At 39.1% G+C, this 15423-nt stretch overlaps 1 protein-coding gene across 1 annotated transcript in view; it reads left to right on the top strand.

Moving 5' to 3' along the window:
• Positions 1-15423, top strand: part of LOC134666050 (polypyrimidine tract-binding protein 2) — a 652404-nt gene that overhangs the window by 202957 nt on the left and 434024 nt on the right. The gene's annotated exons all lie outside the window — the stretch shown is intronic.

Genomic DNA, 15423 nt, shown 5'->3' with positions numbered 1-15423 from the left:
GGCCCTAATTAAACTAATTTGGCTGAAACGTCGGAAAAAAGGTAACGTAATAAAATTTAATCGCGTTAGACCTGTTAATGACATTAATTATGAGCATTTTGAGACAACGAAAATCCTCAGTTATGTCAAAAAGTCAAGTGAATGAAACACAGCTATATTATGTCATATTTAAAAAATACCATGACCGTGACAATTTTCCGGCCTACCAGTTATCCGTAGCCTCTTGATGGTTGCAGCTGTGTACCTTTAAAATGTATTTGATAATTTTGATACTTTATAGTTTTGACATGTGGGTTTTCACTGCCATTGAGCGTTTTCTCTGATGACTGATTAACGAATCATACCTGTGCGTCAGTATTTTTTTTTGCTAATCTTGTTAGATTAGAGTCTGTGAGGTTATTTCAGAGGTGTTCCGCTGCCTTTAGCTTGTCGCACTTAGCGTTGAGTCCTGTCTGTGCAGAGTACCTATACTTACCTTCACTTTGTCTGGATCTATCCTGCTGCTGGAGTTTTCCCTGTATCAGTGGTCTTAAAGCTCTTTTCACATGTCATCTTGTCACCATACTGTTTACTTACACTGTGGTGTTGTTTCACAAATAAATTGAGTGTCAAAACACATTCCCAAACGGAACGGTGAGCACGGAGAGGGATTGAATAAATCAAGGAAAAACGAGACGATATAAACGGATGGAGCGAAATTGAGAGCACATCTGACCTAATCAGGGTAAATAAAATGGCAATCAAAATTTGCGATTCTGGAATATGTAGGTATCTTATAGGACCGCCAACCAGCCGTGGGAAAATTTTCAGAGAATATACTTGTTTTTCTTTCATACGCCGACGTTTCCACTAAAGAAAACTATGTAACTCTACCCTGGTATTTATCTGAATAGTTATGTCTTAAAGAGACCGTAGTCTTTTAGTTCGCGTTCCATCATTTAACCGGTTTAACCAAAATATTTACTGTGTTTTACGGATTGACATTCTAGTATTAGATAGGGGTGCGCCAAAGTTCATATAAAATTGCAAATTCGATTATTGAAACTCCGAAAATGTATCTCATATAATTTTACATCCTAATGATCATTGTACATTTTCATTTTAAACAATACTCATTGGAACTTCGAATTTATTATATTCATAATGTCATTCTACATAAATATCTCTATTACTAAAATTTATGCATATATTATTACTCGACATGTCGATTTTGACATATTTGATTTTATTTATAACAGAATGCACCTGTAGGTCAAGTCAGGTTTTAACCTCTAATTAACCTCATTTTAATGCTGCCAGAAAGGTGGGTTAGTTTAGGTTAGAACTGCGACCCTCACACAACCGAAATGCTCCCAGAAAGGTGGGTTAGGTTAGGTTAGAACTGCGACCCTCAAAGAATCGAAATGCTGCCAGAAAGGTGGGTTAGTTTAGGTTAGAACTGCGACCCTCACAGAACCGAAATGCTGCCAGAAGGGTGGGTTAGGTTAGGTTAGAACTGTAACCCTCACAGAACCGAAATGCTGCCAGACAGGTGGGTTAGGTTAGGTTAGAACTGCGACCCTCACAGAACCGAAATGCTGCCAGAAAGGTGGGTTAGGTTAGGTTAGAACTGTGACCCCCACAGAACCGAAATGCTGCCAGACAGGTGGGTTAGGTTAGAACTGCGACCCTCACAGAACCGAAATGCTGCCAGAATGGTGGGTTAGGTTAGGTTAGAACTGCGACCCCCACAGAACCGAAATGCTGCCAGAAAGGTGGGTTAGGTTAGGTTAGAACTGCGACCCTCACAGAACCGAAATGCTGCCAGAATGGTGGGTTAGGTTAGGTTAGAACTGCGACCCTCACAGAACCGAAATGCTGCCGGAAAGGTGGGTTAGGTTAGGTTAGAACTGCGACCCTCACAGAACCGAAATGCTGTCAGAATGGTGGGTTAGGTTAGGTAAGAACCTCACAGAACCGAAATCCTGTGACCCTCACAGTGAGCGAGCGTAGCGAGAGCAAATGCTCGCCTTAGTCTTCGAGAAATTCTTACAAATAACATTATGGGCACAGATACATTCTCAGTGACAATATTATGAGTAAAAAAAAAACGGATTATGTATCGTTATGAATAATGTAGGTAGTAGCACAAAAAACTATTAAAAAAATATATGAGTAACAAGTTTCGGAGAAACGATGATTATGACTACAAAGCGGTATTATTAGAAATATTCGAATAATGAATTGTATATGAGCCAATATGGACCCATTAGATAGGTTGAATTTTAGTTGCCTATTGGCTTAATCTCTGATTAGTGATTACGCAATCTAGTAGATACTGTAGCCACTCACATGCTTTTGGCAACTGTAGTTGCCAGCTGTCACCCTTATTTTATAATTATAGAGGTTACTGAAAAATATCACGTGTACCCGTCAGGGTAGTTTTGGATAAATGACTAATTTTGGTAACAATATCAGAAATATCCTGCCTTCGTACTCCTTTTTTTGGTGTAAAATAACTCTTTAAAGAAATAGAAGTCTGACTCGTTAATGAATTAAAGTACTAGTAACACAAAAAAGTAAAAAGAAACCTTGTATCCTCATCTTTCTTAAATATCTGTCACTCACAAAATTGACACGAACCGAGACTAAAAAGGGGTCGCTCCTCAAATACCTTTTGCATTAATAAGTATTACAATTCAAACAATTGAAACACCGTAATTCTCCCCCAAAAGCAAATTAAATTCAAAACTTCCCTCTCGAATCGAGTCCATCATCCCGATACCTTACGCAAATAAATATTTTCAGACCTTTTTATTTGTGGAATGAAAAAAGCTTTCGTACTAAGACAGGGACGTACCCTTTCCAAAAGGACGTAAGTTTACATCATCGTCGACACTGTTTATTGACTGAACGTCAACCTTATTTGCAGAGACATAAGATTGACGGGTGGTCTGTTAAAACTGTTGCTGTATGTACGATGGTGATGAATATAGGACTTTTCGTAAAGGAGTAGAGGAGGAGGTAAACGTCGAGGCTTCTTCCTGAGTTTAATGAGATCGCCAATCAGCTGGGTTTCGTTCCTACCGCGTACCAAGGTGCAGAAGTGTTTGCAAAGGACAGGTCACATATGGGCGTTATTGTCATATTTTTTGTGAAAAATAGCCCCACCTAAGTGCACCCTACTCTTATTATGTTAATTAGATAGGTACTTGAGTAAAAATACCGACAGTCTAAATTGTAGGGGTAAAACGTGGACTTAAATGCTTGCGTCCTCAAATCTCATACAAAATTAGTTAGTAGTATTAGCTATAGTGCAAATAAAGACTGTGAGTGACTGCGAGTACTACATTGCTTGTCTTACTTTTATAATATGCTTTATTTGTTTTGAAATTCGTAATATTACAAGAGACGACCTTATATATGGTGTACTGTCACTTCGGGAAAAATTGCCTGTAATTGTATTTCCAATCAACTTATATTAACCAACTTAATTCAGAATCATGCAAAGCAACGTTTTCCAAATACATATAGTTTCATTAGGACGATACACCCAAATGAAATAATGGGCCTATGGGGAAAATTGTTTAGGGAGTGATAATACTGATAATTTTGGATGTTTATTTACAGATGTAGTGCATAATTGTTTTCCATCGTATTTTCTCGGAAACGTTCGAAGTTGTCATGCTACTACAGTCAACATCTGTACTTTTTGTACCGAGACTAACTGCTATATCACAGCAAGACACGCTCGGACGTTTCCGTGAAAATACGATGGAAAATAATTATGCCACATCTGTAATCCGAAGCAACAACCGTCCACAACCGTCAGCCTACTGAAGCGTTGTGAATCGCAGTTCAGGCGGCATTTTGTTCTCATCTCCTATTTCAACGTATATTTTGTAGTCTGCTACGAATATACAGTCGGCGCCAAAGATACAGTGTTTCTACTTTGCGCCTTGCTCCATTTTTTAAAGCGAAAAAAATGTCTGTAATGCTTTCATGGTTACTGTATTTGAGTTCAATGATTCTTGATGTTAACAAATGTAGACTTAAGTTGTGAATGAGTAAGAACTAGGTATTAAAGTTCTCTTTCAATTCAGTTTATTGTATACCGGGTGTGGCCTGTAATATGAGCAAAAAATTAAACTGTAGGCTGTACTCCTCATACTGACCAACATTTGTTCAGCGACTTTTAAAAATAACTTGTGGTTTCATTTTTAATACACTCTAAAGTTTTTTCCAAGACGCAATGTATTGCGAATTTTGTTATGTTTAAGGCGTGACAAGCAACGTCAATCACAATGATATGGCGTGGCAATGGCGTCCATTGAAGATAATATTTATTTTGTATGAAAAATAGGGAGTCTAAATACTTCATAATTTTTAAAAGTTGTTGAACTAGAGTGTCACCGTTTGAAGAGTACAATCTATGTTTTAATTATTTGCTCGTGTTACAGGCCACACCCGGTATAAAATAAATATATTGGTACACTCATTATTTTTTGATGAATATTTTAAGTATAATGTTTTTTTTTTCTTCTTTTACAGGTATGGTGCCGACACATTTTAGGCCATTGTCGAAGATAAAAGGGTAATGTTTTGTTGTTATAGGATGCTGTTGTTGTTTTCTGTAGGATAGGATTAAATTAACCAATCGTATATCTATTTGTACCTATATATACCTGAGAATCGCTAAAATTCCATCACACACCTTATTAACCACATAAAATGACAAACGCGTTTATTATTCCTAAATGTTATTGCAAAATAGACCTAATACTGTTTAGATTAAGGTTAGATTAATCAAAATACTGGCTACGCGTTTACTATAATAAGCACGAAAGCTATTTTCCTCAAACACGTATCACTCCAATAACGCTATTGCAAAAAGCACCTAACACCAATTAAAATAAGGTTGATGTCATCAAAACAGTAGCTAGGGATAAGAGGTTGCGATAATTACCACGAAAATCACGATGGCGATTAATCATCAAAACAATAGCGCATCAGATTTTCGCAACTAAAATGTTATAACTTGAAAATTAAATCGTTCTAATTTAGATCGTAAAGTATAATGCATAGAGTTTAAATTACTTTGGCTACGAGATCATTTCATACCTTTGTATTGTGGATTTATTTAATATGTGCGGTGTTTTACTTTCATTAATAATGATGAAGTGACTGTGGAATTTTTTTAAGGAATGTTTGCGCTTTTATTTGACATTAACTTTTGCCCACTACTTTTGCGGCGTAGATTACGGTGCCTAATCGCACTTTCATAAAAATAGACTAGAATAAAAGGCGCTTAGGCTATAGGTTTGGCGCTTAGGCTATTAGAGCCGCTCCAATATTATTGCGGCGCTATGCGACGTAACTGCCAGCCGCCATAAGGTACCATTTGCCTTGGAACATCATAAATAATATAGAGAGCCTTTAGTTTAATTGTATGACATTATGCAAAGATGTAAAAACTATGTATAAATGCATGAAACTAATTTAACTACAAAAAGTAACCAGGCAAATGGTCATAGAAATAGTTATAACTACTATATTCGTTCCCCAATCAAGCACCACAAAAATATGACTCACTCCTCCCAAACATTACGTATTGTAATAACCGCAAATTGAGTTCCAAATGAGACAGTGACACATGAAAGAAAGGGACGGCTGATAGTGCGCTGCACAAAATTAAATTGGCCCAAATTGACTTATATCAAATTAAGGCAGTCGGTTTTGTGCGCGTCTCGGTGCCTTTGTAGGGCTGTCACTCGTTATCGGGACAGGGGCGCGCTTGTATTATTTTTTGACACTGACATTTTAGGTTTTTGTGACTTAAAATAATAATATTTAGTGATTAGAACGAGTCTAATGCGTTATAATTTCATTATTTTTACCTTAATACGTTTAGTAACGCCAGATTTTTGAGTGGGTACATATAATATAACATATTAATAGATATGCTATTGCTGGTCCGTAGATATTTTAAGATCATGAGCGCTATGCAATTTTAGATAGTGATCTCAATCTCCCTCAAAACAGAAGTTAATTTATATTTTTATGACAATTTTAGCACCGACGCATTCTTTTGGAAGGGTCCACACGGTTGACCAGCGTCGAGGTGCTCGAAAGGTCGAAGGGAAAAAACTAAGTATTATTTGTTTAAGTGTAGGAAAAGTATTGTCTCATTAGTCATTTCACAAAATTTTAAACAGTAGTACCTACCTACTGTACTGTACCAGTCAACTGTAAAAATATGGGTGTACCTACAAATCAGCTCAAAAATATGTCCCATAACCCTTATGTCAGTGAATTAAGAACTATGGGACATATTTTTGAGTATGTTGTCTACACCCATATTTTTACAGTTGAATGTACCTATATTTTCAGAGTATAGAGGCGTGCTCAGATATTTGTGAGCGCCTTGGCCGCTCCTATATATCTGATGGCGACTGTATATACTTAGTACCTATACGTTTTTGGGGTGCGTCATATAACAAAGGAGTTTTTCCCTGATACGGAAAATCAGCGTATCTTATTTGATATTCCCTATCTAGATACGCGGTTTTGCCAAAACAGGTCAGAAGTGTCTGCGATGCTTTAAAGTTTAAGGGTAAGGGTTTAAAGTTTAACGCATTGGTTCATCTCATTCACTTTAAACTACATTTTCATCTTTTCATTATGTAAATTTAATTTTAAGTGAAAAACAGGGGAGGCGTTTGCCCAGCAGTGAAAAAAAAGATTTCTGACCAACTCAATATTTGCATCCAATTTGGCAGTCTTTTGAATAAAATAAAATTTTCTCATCAGTTTTCAAAACTACATTGGTGATCTTATTACTAATAAAAAGTGATGTTTTCCAGACAACATTTTGATTTTTGGTAAAGTATATAAGGACTCTGAGCACGAAGAATTCATTAATTATTGTCAGGTAGAAGTACTAGTTAGTGCTCGACGCAGCACTAGTATTCGACATGGGCACTTTATGTCAAAGTGACAAGGATTAAATTTGAATACAGAAAAATCTTCGCCGTTCAAATTTAACCCATATTACTTTGACATAAAGTGCCCATGTCGAATACTAGTGCAGCGTCGAGCACTAGTACTTCTACCTTAGTAAGAGACTTCACTTTAGAAGGCTAAAAACTTACACATTGAACGGGCAGTCCCTCTTCCATATACATAGAATTCAACAAAGTGAAGTCACTGAAGACAACATCAAACAATGACCCGTTTTCACTTCTTTTGTGTATACCTACGTTTATTTCCGTCATTTGTTTACAAGGCAATTTCAATAAACCTCAAAGCGTGGGTTCACAGAGAGAAACAAACAGTTTTCTAGCAAATATATGTGTTTGTTTGTGTTTGTATTCCGTGGGAGTCCCGTAACCTTTTATTTGAATGGCCATCTTGATTCTAAGCAAGGAGTCTAAAGCTTAGACTAATCAACTTAACTGTTTTTTTCATTTGGGTTAATGGCGTTTTTTCAGTACTTTAATCATATTATACTGTATACTTATAATATAATAGTACTTACAATACAACTAGATTACATTACAATTAGAGATGGGCCGAATAGAAAATCTGCTGAATACGAATAAGTATCTTGATGCATTTTATCTCATTTGTCTACAGCTAGGGGTAGCCATCATCGTAAGTCCTGGCGTACTTGTTACAAATTCAATTTGAGTTTTTCAATGAGAGATTTTTACAAATAAAAGTTACAAATTCAAAGCCGCACAAATAGGATTGGCTCTTACGAGGCTGCCAACTGGGTAGTTTGAGAATAAATGGAGACCTGGTTACGGAACCGGAAGAGATATTAAGCGTCATGCTGAAATCACATTTTCCGAACTGTGTAGAGGTGACAGAAATAAGTAAACAGGAAGGGCAGGAGGAGTCCGACTGGGCGGCGGCATTGGAGGTGGTGGAGGAGGAGAGGGTTGAATGGGCGATCAACTCCTTTGCGTCCTTCAAGGCTGCGGGCCCTGACGGAATCCTACCGGCACTACTGCAGAAAGGATATAGATACATAAAGGAGAATCTGGTGGAATTATACAGGGCAAGTATAGCCCTAAGCTATATTCCAAGGGTATGGAGAGAGGTAAGGGCGGTCTTCCTGCCTAAACCGGGGAAGAAATCGTACCAAGAGGCGAAATCATTTAGAAGCATAAGTCTGTCGTCGTTTGTGCTAAAGGCTTTAGAGAAGGTAATAGATAAGCACATAAGAGAGAAAGTGGAAAGCAGCGGATGCCCCCTACACGGGAATCAGCACGCTTACATGGCAGGAAAATCAACGGAGACAGCCCTACACAACCTAACGGTAAGGGTGGAAAGAGCATTAGACACAAAACAATATGCACTAGGCTGCTTCTTCGACGTAGAGGGGGCCTTTGATAAGGCTACTTTCGACGCCGTAGAAGAAAGCCTGAGGAGAGAGGGCATCCGACCGACAATAGCAAAATGGATAGGAAAAATGCTAAAAGGCAGATCCATAACGGCGGAGCTAGGAGGAGTATCAAAGAAGATTAGTCCAAGAAGAGGCTTCCCACAAGGGGGATGTCTGTCCCCCCTGATGTGGTGCCTACTTCTTGACTCAATGGTGAAGGAGCTCAACAGAGGGGGTATGTATATGCAGGCCTACTCTGATGACGGAGTGCTACTAGTGAGAGGGGCGGTTCTTAGCGTCATAAGAGATATAATGGCAAAAGGCCTCAGACAGGTACTGAGGTGGTGTAGAGAGAGAGGACTGGATCTCAATCCGTCGAAAACAAAGCTAGTGCTATTCACTAATAAGAGAATAAAGGAGATGAGACCCTTAGAGATACAAGGCATAGAAATAGAAATGGTGAACGAGCTGAAATATCTGGGAGTGACTCTAGACAGTACACTCAGATACAAAACTCACATCAAAGAACAGACGGCAAAAGCCATAAGAACACTGTGTCAATGCAAAAGGGCAGTGGGGAAGAACTGGGGACTGAAGCCAGGTATGATCCACTGGATCTACAAGGCGGTGATACTTCCCAGGGTGCTATACGGGGCAGTGATATGGTGGCACAGGGCCCGTATTAAAGAATACCAAAAAGACCTAACCAAAGTACAGAGATTAGCGTGCCTCATGATGACAGGGGCCATGAGAACGACCCCGACACATGCATTGGAGGTAATGCTAGGCCTGAAGCCACTCTGGATAGAGGTAGAGAAAAGAGCCACCGAACAGTGGTATAGAATGAAAGCATGCAAGGAATGGAGAGGAAGCTGTGTGGACAAGAGACACGCGCTGATACAAAAAGAGGCGCTATCAAAATTTGAGATGCTGATGGCCAATAACGACCTTATAAAAAGGCAGGAGATATTTGACAAGAAGTACAGGATACATATAGGAGAGAGAGACAACTGGAAGGTAGAAGTCAGTCACCCGACGACTATCTGTTTTACGGATGGCTCTAGAAGAAGCTCAACGAAACTAGCAGGAGCAGGCATAGTAATCCCTAAACTGGGAGAGAAGGTATCAATACCGTTGGGTAGGTATGCTAGCGTATTTCAAGCAGAGGTATGTGCAATAGCGCGCTGTGCACACATAATTAAAGAGAGTGTGCAGCAAGAAGGTGCTGTTGTAATATATACCGATAGCCAAGCAGCACTGAAGGCACTAAAGAAAACATCGGTTACCTCCTCCCTTGTGAGAGAATGTCGGGAGGAGCTCAACTCGATAGGCAAACGAAGAAGCGTCACGGTGGCATGGGTACCAGGACACCAAGGAGTGACGGGTAACGAGAAAGCGGACGAGATGGCAAGGATGGGGGCGGAAACGGAACACATTGGTCCGGAACCGGCTCTACCTATGTCGGCGGACGTCACGAAGGGAGTCATAGAGAAGGTAAAAGAGATGGAAGCACAAAGAGAATGGGAAGAAGAAACTGGATGTAGACAGTCGAAGATGATGATCAAAGGCATAGATCACAGGAGAACCAGGTATCTTCTGAAACTAGGTAAGAGCAGTCTGAGACTTCTGACAGGTATCATTACAGGTCATAACACTCTCAATAGACACCTTAAGATAATGGAGATAAGCAGAGATGCCTCCTGTCCACACTGTGGTAAGGAGGAGACTAGCTTACACCTACTAGCGGAATGTATTATGTATGCGGCACCGCGATATAATACATTCGGCAAAGACACACTAAAAGAGAACGAACTAAAGGACGTCGAACTCAAAGATGTCCTTCTGTTCTGCAGGAAAACAAGAAGATTTGAGGAGAATGGTGAGGGAATGCCGCCGGGACAGTAACCTGAAGCTCCGACTCCAGGGAATCGGGCTGAATGAACGCGGCACGCGATCGACAGCCCGCCTGCTTCCGGCCAGGCGTCCCTACACTACATCTACATCTACATCTACGAGGCTATATATGTGTTTGTTACGATGTACCTCTATTAAACTCAATGTTAAATTACAATAATTTACTGGGACATTTCGATAGAGAAAACGTCATTACGAAGCCCAACTAACCAGAAAATCAGCGGTAGGTCTGCACCTGCCACACTGTTCATTGTATAACATAATGAAAACCCCAATTCAGAACGTCGTAAGTATCACTCACACACATGACACTTACAACCTATCGGTTCTGAGAACAGTCATACGTACTGGAGGGAAGTAGGGTGGAATGTATTGTAAGAATGTAAGGCACATACGACCGTCTAGTTTTAAGATGTAAAGGAAAGCGCATCAGTTGGAAAACGCTTGTGCCATTTGGGATTTTAATAAATAACTTCTGCGCAGTATGTTAGTTATGATGGGGTTTCCCTATATAGTTACAAGCGTAGTAAATACACTAACACACCATTTATTTCTATTAGCAGAAATATCTGGGTATACATTTTTCGTGTAAATTGAGTAATATACTTATAGAATCTCCGGAGCGCTTATTTACAATAACAGAGCATTTAATAAATGGAGTCGCCTTGAAGAATTTACCCCTCTGCCGAAAACCTTGCACAATTGTGCCAACTTTTGTACGTTACGTACAAATCTCGTAGAAATAGCAATACATTTGACGTCCTCTCCCCGCATCAATTGGCAGACTATTTTGTACAGAAAATGACAGCCAAGACGTCTCCATTTACTGAATACTCTAAGACCACAAACCAATAAAGCGGCATCAGAAAAACCCGAACAAACAACTCCAAACATTAGCTAAAAGCTTTCTAATTCCCGTCATGTATTGTCACTACAAACCACAATAAATCATAGAGAATCAACCACAGCAGCGTGACAGGCGTCTAAACGGCCATTCTATTTGTAACGGTGCGTGTAACGAAGCGTTACACTATCGACCTTCATACTATTTCTGGCACCATACAAATTCTAAATTCCTTTTTGAAATTCAAATCCTATTCCAAATTCCATTCAATGATTTTTATTTTCAGTTCGATCACATACTTTGATCGATAAACATCATTTTATCTAACGGACTGTACTTCCCAAGTTTCTAAACACGACCGTTTAAGTGTGATTTTTATTAGTAAACGTAATAATTCATAAGTGCGTGCAGTTCAGTATAGTGCTCGTTTTGTGGCCCTTCCAGATATATATCTACATCATCACCAAGGCACATATTGTAAGTTATTTGATTTCTAACCTTCTGAATTACGAAAGTATTTTTATACATACCTATCTGTTAACACGTAACCTGTATTGTTACAGGTGCCTTTTTATTTAAATAATAAATACCCCTCATCGCTCTGGATCCTGCCTTTTCATTCCCATCATCCCTGTGAGGCTCCTCTACCTGCCCCCTCACACTATTTGTACATTTATATTGAGGAAACTATAAAAATGTGGATGATCGTAAAAGCGTTGTTGGGCGCGCGCCAATCTGCCGACAATGAGGAATAATTCGACAGAAGCGGGGCAAGACGATCTAAACGGTGGTAAATCGGGCGTTCATTCGATATACATTACCGTTCACAGGGTAAAATTGCCAGTTGTTGTCAGTCATGAACACTGAACATGTTGTTTAGGTTTACACTTTGCTAGTTAAATAGAAATGCACATAAGGATTTATTCTTAAATTTTGGATATAGGTACAAATTTTGTAGGTACGTACGAATCATGTAGAAATAGCCATACATTTGACGTGCCACTCCTCCGCAAAAATCTGTTTTTTACAGAAAAATGACAGCCAAGGCGTCTAATATAGTTACTAAATGCTCTTAGATTATACAAGACAACTAAACAAAAACTCGAAATAATGAGAATACAAATAGCCATGTCAGGTAAACGTCAGTCCATACAAAAGTTTGCACAATTGTGTAAGGTTTTCGGCAGAGGGGTAAGCTCTTAAAGGCGGCTCCGGTTATGAAATACTCTTAAGTGTATAATACTGGACGTAATATGTGTTTTATAATATTTTTTTGACCTAAAGCACCTAAAGTAGAGTAGAGAAACTAGAAAATAGTATATAGGATTTTTTTTTAATATGTAGCCTGTTATAGTATCCCACTGCTGGGCAAAGACCTCTCCCCTTGATTTCCATGACTCCCGTTGTTGAGCTTTTTCAGGCCAGTTAAAAGGATTAGGATTAAAAAAAATCTTCGTTTCTGTGGATACATAGTTCCTAAAATATGGTTTTTTTTTAACCAACATTTCTATAATCCAATTATGTAGAACACGTCATTTGCTCATTCGATACAATTTTTTATGAGTGGTCTTTTAAACGGAACTTTATTCATTCATAAAATTTAACCATTTAGCATTTTACGATTTTGTTTTTTGACATTCAGCCCAGATGTTCAAGGTGCATATTTGACTTATATTTAACTAGAACGAAAGTCATAAAAAATTTTAAACATACATATCACTTTGTCAATATGGGAATGTGGAAATACAACTATGATGTTAAATAACAATATAATATGAAGACATTCTTTTGACACTTTTATAAACCAGATAAAAAAAAACAGCTACAGTTTTTACGAAAGCGACTGCCAGCTGACCTTCCAATCCAGAGGGGAAACTAGGCCTTATTGGGATTATTCCGGTACGGCCAATGAAGGCAAGCCAGAGCTGAGAGTCCTGCGGGTCCCCTTGTGGGGTCCACTCCGGCCGACGAAGACACACCGGAGACGGAGACCCTGACCGACTCTCGGGAGCACTCGGGTCCGTGGGGTCGTTGTCGTTACTCCCCAACAGCTCGCCACAAGCTGCGGGCTTATTATTATTAGAGTATTAAGTTTCGAAAAACTCATTGGTACGAGCCGGGGTTTGAACCCGCGACCTCCGGAATGAAAGTCGCTTCATCGCTTCATGAATAATATTAGTAAAAATTAGTGTTCGAAGAGAACAGGGGTGGTATTCGACAAGCGACGTTTGACGTATCGTGTTGATCTCCCGTTGATGTGGGAAAAATCATAAGTTCTCGAATACGTACAATGTCAAAATTTGACATTAACAATCCACAGTTAGGGTGACAAGCAAACCAAACCGAACCACCCTTAGTTTAGAGTTGAGTTTTGGATGGTTTTGGTTGTACCAAATGATATTATCCACCGTTGATGGAATCAACACTCAGTATGCAATAAAATCAACTGTTGATTTGACATGGATGCGAAATCTGACAGTTGTACGTGTCGAATTTCGCCCCTGGTAATGGACACGCAAAACATTAAGTGCTATAATTATAAATCGAAACTAGCACCGCCAGATGTCGGTAGTTTTAATTTCCCATTTTATTGCGTGTTATCCCAACTGGTCGTTGAAACACGTGACAGCTACAAGCTAAAGTTATTGTGGCGTATTAATTTTGTAATGTGAATTTTTCAATTTTCCTTTAATAAACAAATTTGACATTGAGACCTATGCGTAATAATTATTAGTCAAACGGCGCGATTCGGGAAATGAATTAGAGATTAACTAGATACGATACCTATAGTAAAGTTATGTCACGTTCCACGGCAAAAGGTACCTCGTGGCGGCTGGCGCTTACGTCGCATATCGCCGCAATAATATTGAAGCGGCGTTAATAATGCTATAATTATAAATCGAAACTAGCACCGCCAGATGTCGGTAGTTTTAATTTCCCATTTTATTGCGTGTTATTCCAACTGGTCGTTGAAACACGTGATAGCTACAAGCTAGAGTTATTGTGGCGTATTAATTTGAGGTGTGTTTACTATTACTAGGCTTATATTAATACATATTAACAACAACACATTATTATATTAATACTTTTAATAATTAAAAATAACCGTATTGAAATCGACCCAACCGTTGGAGAGCTACGACGCCACAGACAGAACAGACTCACTTTGGCGTCAAACATAACTCCCCGCTTTTTGCGTCGGGGTTTAAAATACGGTAAAAAAAGACATATTTCTGTAGGTACTTTCGCAACATTCACTATTTAGTCGCGGGACATGAAGTATCAAGTGAATTCGGAGCTTTAAAGCTTAAATACAATACAAGCAAAGTTACAATTTAATACAAGTCCAGTTTGCATATTTAGCGAACTATTTTGCTGGCTTATTACAGCGCGGCATGCGAAGGTAAAGAACCGGTGGCGAATTTATGGAAATAGTGTCGTAACGAGTAGTGCGAAGTTATGTACAGTCAGCAGCAATAGTTGCTAAGCGGGCGATGGTGCAAAAATGGTCAATTATGTCTGCAACTGACTGTACTTGCATACATTGTCGGCCCAATTCAGACAACGTCACTTTTGACACTGACAGATGGGTATGGGTGTGATCGGTGTCTTATAAGCTTTGTTCGAATTGTGCCGTGTTTTGCTCTCACCGCGACAGATAGCGGTGTCAGTGTGTTGAGCCGGATTCACATTTTTCTGTCGTGTTGTGTTGTGTAATCGTCACGGCACAACACACACGATACGTCAGACAAATGTGTAGCCGGCTTAAGTCACCTTATATATTCATTGTTAACCGTGGTGTTTCGACACCGACAACCCAGCAAATTAATCGACACGAGGAATGAATAACAAAAGGTCAGTGTGGCTACCACCAGGCCCCAATTTCACCACGGTGACAGGTGCGACAATTGTAAATCATCACTGTTGCTGACGTCACAGGCATCCATGGGCTACGGTTACCGCTTACCATCGGGCGGGCCGTATTCCTGTTTGTCACCATCATTGTATTATTAAAAAGAACTTTATTATATGGGAAAAAAACAGATATTCTTTGCTAAGTTTATGACAATTGTCACAAGAAACACGACAATGTCACGAAATTCCGTCATATAACTCATTTCCTGTCAAGATTCACCGACAATTCTACAAATATGTCGACTAGAAAAAATAATTCTTGTTTCACAACATAATTGTAATACATACGATTGTAGCAAAATGCCTGTCATGTTTGTAAGTATTTCTATAGAAAATATTTTATAAAATTGTAATATGTCACCTGTCGCTTGACAATTGTCGC

The sequence above is a fragment of the Cydia fagiglandana genome, chromosome 7 (genome assembly GCF_963556715.1).
Source record: "Cydia fagiglandana chromosome 7, ilCydFagi1.1, whole genome shotgun sequence".
Lineage (NCBI taxonomy): Eukaryota > Metazoa > Arthropoda > Insecta > Lepidoptera > Tortricidae > Cydia > Cydia fagiglandana.
This window is presented reverse-complemented; position numbering and strand designations above follow the sequence as displayed.